The sequence below is a fragment of the Triplophysa rosa genome, linkage group LG11 (assembly GCF_024868665.1).
Source record: "Triplophysa rosa linkage group LG11, Trosa_1v2, whole genome shotgun sequence".
Taxonomy (NCBI): Eukaryota; Metazoa; Chordata; class Actinopteri; order Cypriniformes; family Nemacheilidae; genus Triplophysa; species Triplophysa rosa.
Genome location: NC_079900.1, coordinates 11559842 through 11566738, shown reverse-complemented (window position 1 = coordinate 11566738; position 6897 = coordinate 11559842). Strand labels below are relative to the sequence as shown.

The 6897-nt window shown below is 41.6% G+C and overlaps 1 protein-coding gene across 1 annotated transcript in view; it reads left to right on the top strand.

Annotated features, from left to right (window-relative positions):
- Positions 1-5841: 5841 nt before the first annotated feature.
- The window catches only part of lrrc4ba (leucine rich repeat containing 4Ba), a 36263-nt gene continuing 35207 nt past the window's right edge, over positions 5842-6897 (top strand). The window contains exon 1 of the mRNA XM_057345373.1: positions 5842-5954. The gene's annotated coding sequence lies outside the window, so the exon portion shown is untranslated. The remainder of the gene's footprint in view (positions 5955-6897) is intronic.

The window sequence follows — 6897 nt, the reverse complement described above, 5'->3', positions numbered from 1 at the left end:
AAAACTAGTGATGGGTCTTCTTGAACGATTCGTTCATTTTGAACGAATCTTTAATGTGACTCGGGAAGAACGAGTCGTCTTAGGGGAGTGATTCGTTCAGTCGCGCATGCGCATTGCGCAACATTCTATGGGTCCTGTACTGGAATTCAAGAAGAACGAACGATTCAACCCGAAGACTCGAGAGGTGAACTAATCAATTCTCTTTCCGGCTCTGACTGCATTGGTTTAGCTTACGACGCTGTCACGTGATGAACGAAGGAGTCAAACCCGAAGACTCGAGAGGTGAACTAATCAATTCTCTTTCCGGCTCTGACTGCATTGGTTTAGCTTACGACGCTGTCACGTGATGAACGAAGGATCAAACCCGAAGACTCGAGAGGTGAACTAATCAATTCTCTTTCCGGCTCTGACTGCATTGGTTTAGCTTACGACGCTGTCACGTGATGAACGAAGGAGTCAAACCCGAAGACTCGAGAGGTGAACTAATCAATTCTCTTTCCGGCTCTGACTGCATTGGTTTAGCTTACGACGCTGTCACGTGATGAACGAAGGATCAAACCCGAAGACTCGAGAGGTGAACTAATCAATTCTCTTTCCGGCTCTGACTGCATTGGTTTAGCTTACGACGCTGTCACGTGATGAACGAAGAGTCAAACCCGAAGACTCGAGAGGTGAACTAATCAATTCTCTTTCCGGCTCTGACTGCATTGGTTTAGCTTACGACGCTGTCACGTGATGAACGAAGGAGTCAAACCCGAGGACTTGTCAGATAAGAGGTGTGGTGAGCTAATCATAGACTAAAGACCCAGGTAAACAATGAATTAATCTTTTCTGTTTCTTATAGCATTATAGTTTTGTATTGTTTGTAATGTGATCAACGTTTGCATAATGAACGAAATGAACGATATGACTCGAAAAAAGATTCGTTCATTTTGCTGAACGAGACTCAAAGATCCGAGTCAGTAAAATGATCCGAACTTCCCATCACTAATCAAAACAGGTTCACTGAGGTGGCAGTGTCAAGGTGCTTGTATGGTCAGTGGGCAGTGCCGCTATTTTGGAGCGTTGTGATTGGTTTAGCCCGCTTCACATACGTGGTGAATTTGAGTGTTTTGTAGTGCAGGCAGTGATCCATTAAATGACTCCTGCAGTGCTAACATACCACACAAAAGCAGCCATCCAGAAAACATCCCTCACATGGAACATCTTTACATGATTAAAACATCTCAGCAATCAGCGCAGAGCAAAGCAAAGCAAAGCACTAACATCGCACTATAACATTATGCAATCAGAAGGTAAAGTGTGTGCATTTGTGCTAATGCTGTAGTTATACTTTAATGCAATTGTAAGCAACAGCAATGCTTTTAGAATTTTAGAGGAGAATTTTAGTGCATACACGACTGCATTGCAAATCATCATATTGTTTCGTCTTTCAAGTAGGCATGCAAAGAACAGTAGCCCCACCTTGATGTCAGCCAGCGAGGACAATACGGGGCTTGACACAAACATGGCATAAATTACTCAAGTGCATTAAATATATTCTGACGTGCCCTTGAGATTTTGAGTTTTGATAGAGCTAAATGTGCTGACATGGTCTGCTGCAGCAACGCTTGCCACTCGCTGGATCAGTGTAGAAAAGTGTTACAAAAGCACTGAGGCACAGAATGGCTTCTCTAGATCTAGTGCACGAGCAGTCTGAACAGTATGGGTGCTTCTAGGGGTGGGCTTCCGGACCTTAAGCCCTCAATGCTCTTAATCATGTTGTCCTTTCATGCTTGGCATTTTTTGTCACTGGCACAATGAATCAGAGCTGAAGTTTCGCTTTCGACTTGCAAACCACATGTTAGACAATTTTAAATGAAGTCGCATAACGCTGCTGTCCTTCTGGAACCTTGTATCTCCATATTTTTTCATTTTTTTGCCATAAATAATTTTTATTAGTCACCCTTTACGTTAGTCACTGGGTTTTGCAGATATCTAACCAAAAAAGTATTTTAAAGTGCTTGTCAACTTTGACAGTATTTTCATTTAAAAAGATTTTTCCATTTCATGAAAAACAGCAAATTTGGCGGTTTCGAAAGGACAGCAACGATATTGTTAAAATTCTGCTATAAACTGATGGTGCTGTTCATTTATTTTGCCATTGTCAATAACCATGATATTGAAGCCATTATTATCGATATCGTGTTAATACGATGTCGTATTAACACGATGATGTATTAATACGTATTAATATGATGCTATTCAGCACCTATTTAAAATTTTAATTTAAGTGCCACAATGAATACGAGCTCTCTTTCTCTCTCTGCTTCATTACCCTCAAATTTTGAGTATAAGCAAAGTCCGTTTATGGAAGTCGTGCCACTCGGCGGCCATGTTTGCAACGCCTCTGGGCAGCTATTTACATCATAGCAAGTCCACAGTCCTATCTACTTGAATGGGGAAGGCCATATATTGCTAAAATCGCTGGCAAAAATCACAATTAAACAGCATATTTCTGATCAATACAATAGTTAAACATGACATGAACTGTATCATAACTTTGGTTTGCTAAACTTAAATTGCGCTAAAAATCGCCTTTTTCGAGGTCGCCTCATCTACTGTCACAGGCTGGCAAGCGCCTCACGAGAGCCCCACCCCAGAGAATCATCCGTCTTTACTAATTGACGATTGGCTCGTTTTATTTGAAGGCGGGACTTCCTTCGTTAGAGCGGCCATAATTGCATTCTTCACTACTCATTGTAACAGCACATCTTCTTAATATTAATATCTTTGGTATAAGCAATTGGCTAAAAAAATAAATTGACTGATACCATTATTTATTTATTTATTTTTAATATTGCTATAGATACACATTTTTGGTCACGATAACAGTGTACTGAAATTTTGATATTGTGACAGCCCTATAGACGTTTTCATCGGACACACGCACCTGGCTCGAAGTTAACTTCCAGATGCAGTAGAAGTCAAATTATGTATGCAAAATATACAGAAATATTGGCCACAATGCGCATCTAAAACTTTATAAACTATTTTTACTGCATTTTAAAATGTGGTTTTGGTTTATCTAAGTCTGAGACTTTTATATATATTTTTAGTTACATTAATATTTCACATAAATGCCACCTTACAGATGTAATACTTGAGAATTAATTATTAAGTTAATTAAAGTGTATTATGTCATAAACATTACTATATTTTAGTAATGGTTTTCGTGATATGCATCCACAAAGGTCCAGACTAAGCCCTGAATTTCTTTTGACCCTATAACCTTCTAGAACCTTCTTTTCTAACAATAATAATTGCATTATAAAAATAAAACTAAAGTTCTAATCCTTGTGGTGAATTATCACAGTGCACAAGCAAGCTCAACCGAGAAACTCACTCCACCGTATCCTATTGCACTGTAGCACACTGTCGTTTAGAAGTATTTCACACTATGGGATAGGACACGGCGCAAAACATTAATTCCGAAGCATGCCGTGAAATACAGTGCATTTGCTAAAGAAAGCATTGTAGCGCTCAAAGTTCTGTGCGCTTTCCCGCAGTTCCCCTCGAAGGGTGGTAATCGCACACACAGGGCCTAGTGTTGTGCATAGAGCGAGAGCAATGCGCACGTTCCGTCTTCATCATGTGAACTGCATTAATCTGCCGGGCAGCCCGCATCACTGTTCATTTAATGGCCTGTGGTGTCCGCATAATCAGTCACATCTCAGCCGCCCCACAGAAGAGAAAAAAGGTTTACAAAGATGGAACTGGGACAACACAGTCCACATGGCTGGCGTACACACGTTCTGCAATGTCGCAGACTACCGTACCAGTTAAGCGGGGGAACTTGGGTCTAGAAGAAGGTTTTGTTTTAATTGGGCTGAAAGCGGAAGAGATGAGGCGATTGTAAATGAGGAGGGGGGACAGCTTGGAGACTTAATCAATAGAGATTGAGGGCTTTGACTTAGAGAGAGAGAGCAGTCAACGGGGAGACAGAGAGAGATCCAGGAAGATTTCAACATAGGAGGGTATCTGTGGGAGAGGGGAGGAGATTGGAAAGAGGAAAGAGAGGGAGGGCGAGAGACACAGTGAGAGAAAGAGAACCGGAGGGAGGGAGGGATATCCACTGCACTGTTGTGTGACTGGAAATTTAATAGAGAGAGAGAGAGAGAGAGGGAGGGAGAGGAGCAGGATGCTGAAGCTGGACGAGAAAGAGAGAGCGAACCCACTGGTGGAGAATTCCAGGGGAGAGCTGCGGGCTATGAACAATGCCGCCTCTACTACTGCATAGTGCAGGAGGGGGCAAAAGGCAGGAAAGGAAGGGGGCGGGTGGGGGTATTCAAAGAGAGCCAGGGAGCTTATGGTATAGATGTGATGTCAGTGAAGTGTGTGCTCTACTGTGTGCTGCAGAGCGTGGCGGATGCAGGGAGGACAAAAGTGAGGTGAAGGGGGTTCGTTCGGGGGCATGCTGATTTGAAGGGTCCTGGACCATAAAAGAACCTGTGAGAAAGCAAAAGACAATTACGTACATCATTTCAGACTGGGAGACAAAACAGGCTGTTCCCTCATTTCCTAGCAATTCAAAGAGAAAGAAGTATAAAAGAGAGGTTAAGTCTGGTAATTGTTTAATCTGGTTAAACTTGAATAAACATTGTTTGTGTACATACAGTACTAGAAGCAAGGAACTATCCACAGACAAAAAAAGGGAAAGAAAAGTTGGCTGCACACTGTATGAGAAAGTGACTGATTCCTTGTGTCTGAATTTAGAATGTTATCAATTCAGCACTAATCACCCTTCTGATATCTACTTTTTTCCCTCCCTGCCCTATACTCTCCCTCTCTCTCTCTTTCGCTCTCTCTTATATGCAGAACACATTTTTCCCTCTGACCTCTCCCTCCTCCTCTCACACCTCATTACCCCAATTCCTCCAATCACCAACTCAAGTTGTAACGCCCCATCTATCGAACGATATCTCTCACAATTATTTATTGCGATCTTCCTCAACCTCCAAGAAAAGCAAGCTCTAAATAAGGATGAAAGGCTGCTTGAAGGAAGCGTTTAAAGTCGCTGGTGATCGCGAACGGGGGACGGATTCAGCTACTGTATGCGCCTCAGCGTTGCTATGGGAACGCAACATCCGAAGATGCGTTTATCGCTCTCTCTCACACGCGCGCGCACACGATATCACTTCTATACAAACATATGAAGTATGAGCCCGCAGCATTTCCTAAGCAAGGCATTCTTACAGGTGTACAGGCCATTATCAGATTTCACTGCACATGATGTCGATCGAGCGCTATAAAGGGGGTTTATGGGAAGCGTCTGTCTCCTTCATAGAGCGCATCGATTGACATGTCCTGCGCGTCTGATGTGACATGCATGAAATAAGGTCTTATTGACATTCACCTGCACCATTGCTCACCTTGCAAACGGAATCCAGAGGCTACAAACCATGAAAACTCCGCTGTATGTACACGTGTGTATAGTTGTCTAACCCCAGGTTGTTGTTTTTTTTGCTTTCTGGGTTTTAACTTTACGTTATTCCAATTAACTGTGTGCTCTATAAATAGCAACATCTATTGTTGCCTGGACTTTAATGCTTGGTAGTGGTTTTGCAATAAAACTGTTATTCTAGTTTGTGTTAGGTACAGGTTCAGGCAAATATTTCTCTAACTGTTTTAAAACAGAGTTGGATTAATTATCCAAGCTTATATGCAGTTCGTCCTTTTGTAAAGTTAGCTGTTATTTTCATCTCCTGCGTGTATTTTTTCACCTGACCCGCCACTACTCACAGACAGTGCTGCTTCTCTGCGAAAGGGTGAATCAATTTAAGAGAGAGAGAGAGAGGGGGGGTTAGACAGCGAGAGCTAGGGAGACTGAGAAAGACAGGGGAGAGGAGACATCGACTCCGCACCAGAGCTTCTAAAGGATATATTTATATTAACAGCAAATTAAGAAGAAAAAGGTAAGAAATAAATATCGTAGTGCTAACTGGAGAAATAATTAGCCTATTTGTGCGTGTCATCTTGTGTTTTTGTTTCGCAGTCCAGGGAATGTGGGCATAAATAGTAATCGCAAACATCGCGTACAATAAGGACTATTCCATGTTTTATATATTTGTCAGCTGTATTAACCTTAAAGTTTACGAAAATGTTGTTTTATTTTGTATGAATACAACAGAATGAATGCGGCAGAATGTGTGTGCCTCAGTGTATGTCCAGTTGCGTGCGCGCGTGTCTGTGCGTACGCGCGGTGGCGCACATCGATGTAAACTAATGAATTTGTGCTGTCGAGACACCTTTTAACCAATATGTAGTGACCTAGAACCATAAATCAAAGATGCAGTACTTTCGGTTATGGGATTGCTTGTTTTTGCCTTTTTAGAGGCATTCGTTTTGAGATGATCGCACCTGCTTGTCTTGTAAAATGATCTAAATATTTTGTAAGCCTTAGTTAAGTCAGTGGTGGTTATTGATATTACGATTGTAATCAGGGTTTTGTTTATAACACGCAAAAATCGACCTCATCACATTGTGTGGGAAGGATGTTCACCAATGCGCATTTTCTTAGTTTACTTGTCACGCTGTTTCTTGGTTTCCAAATAATCTGTGTAGCAACGCACAGCATGGGTTGAATCTGTCAATTGGCATCTATAGGTTAAGACTAAGAGTTGAAGGATTTTTGGAAAAATTAATTCATGTTTTCATTTTGAAGACGTTTTCTGAATTCATGGGTATAAATACGTGTGGCCTGTAATAAATCACTGAAGCGCGCGCGAGCCCCAGCGCTCAACAAGAAACAAACATATTAGGTCAACAAATATAAAGATTTACTGCTATCTGCAACAAAATGATACCAAGTTTGTAATGCTTATGTTATTGCTGTGGTGTTATTGTCTGTGACAGAAG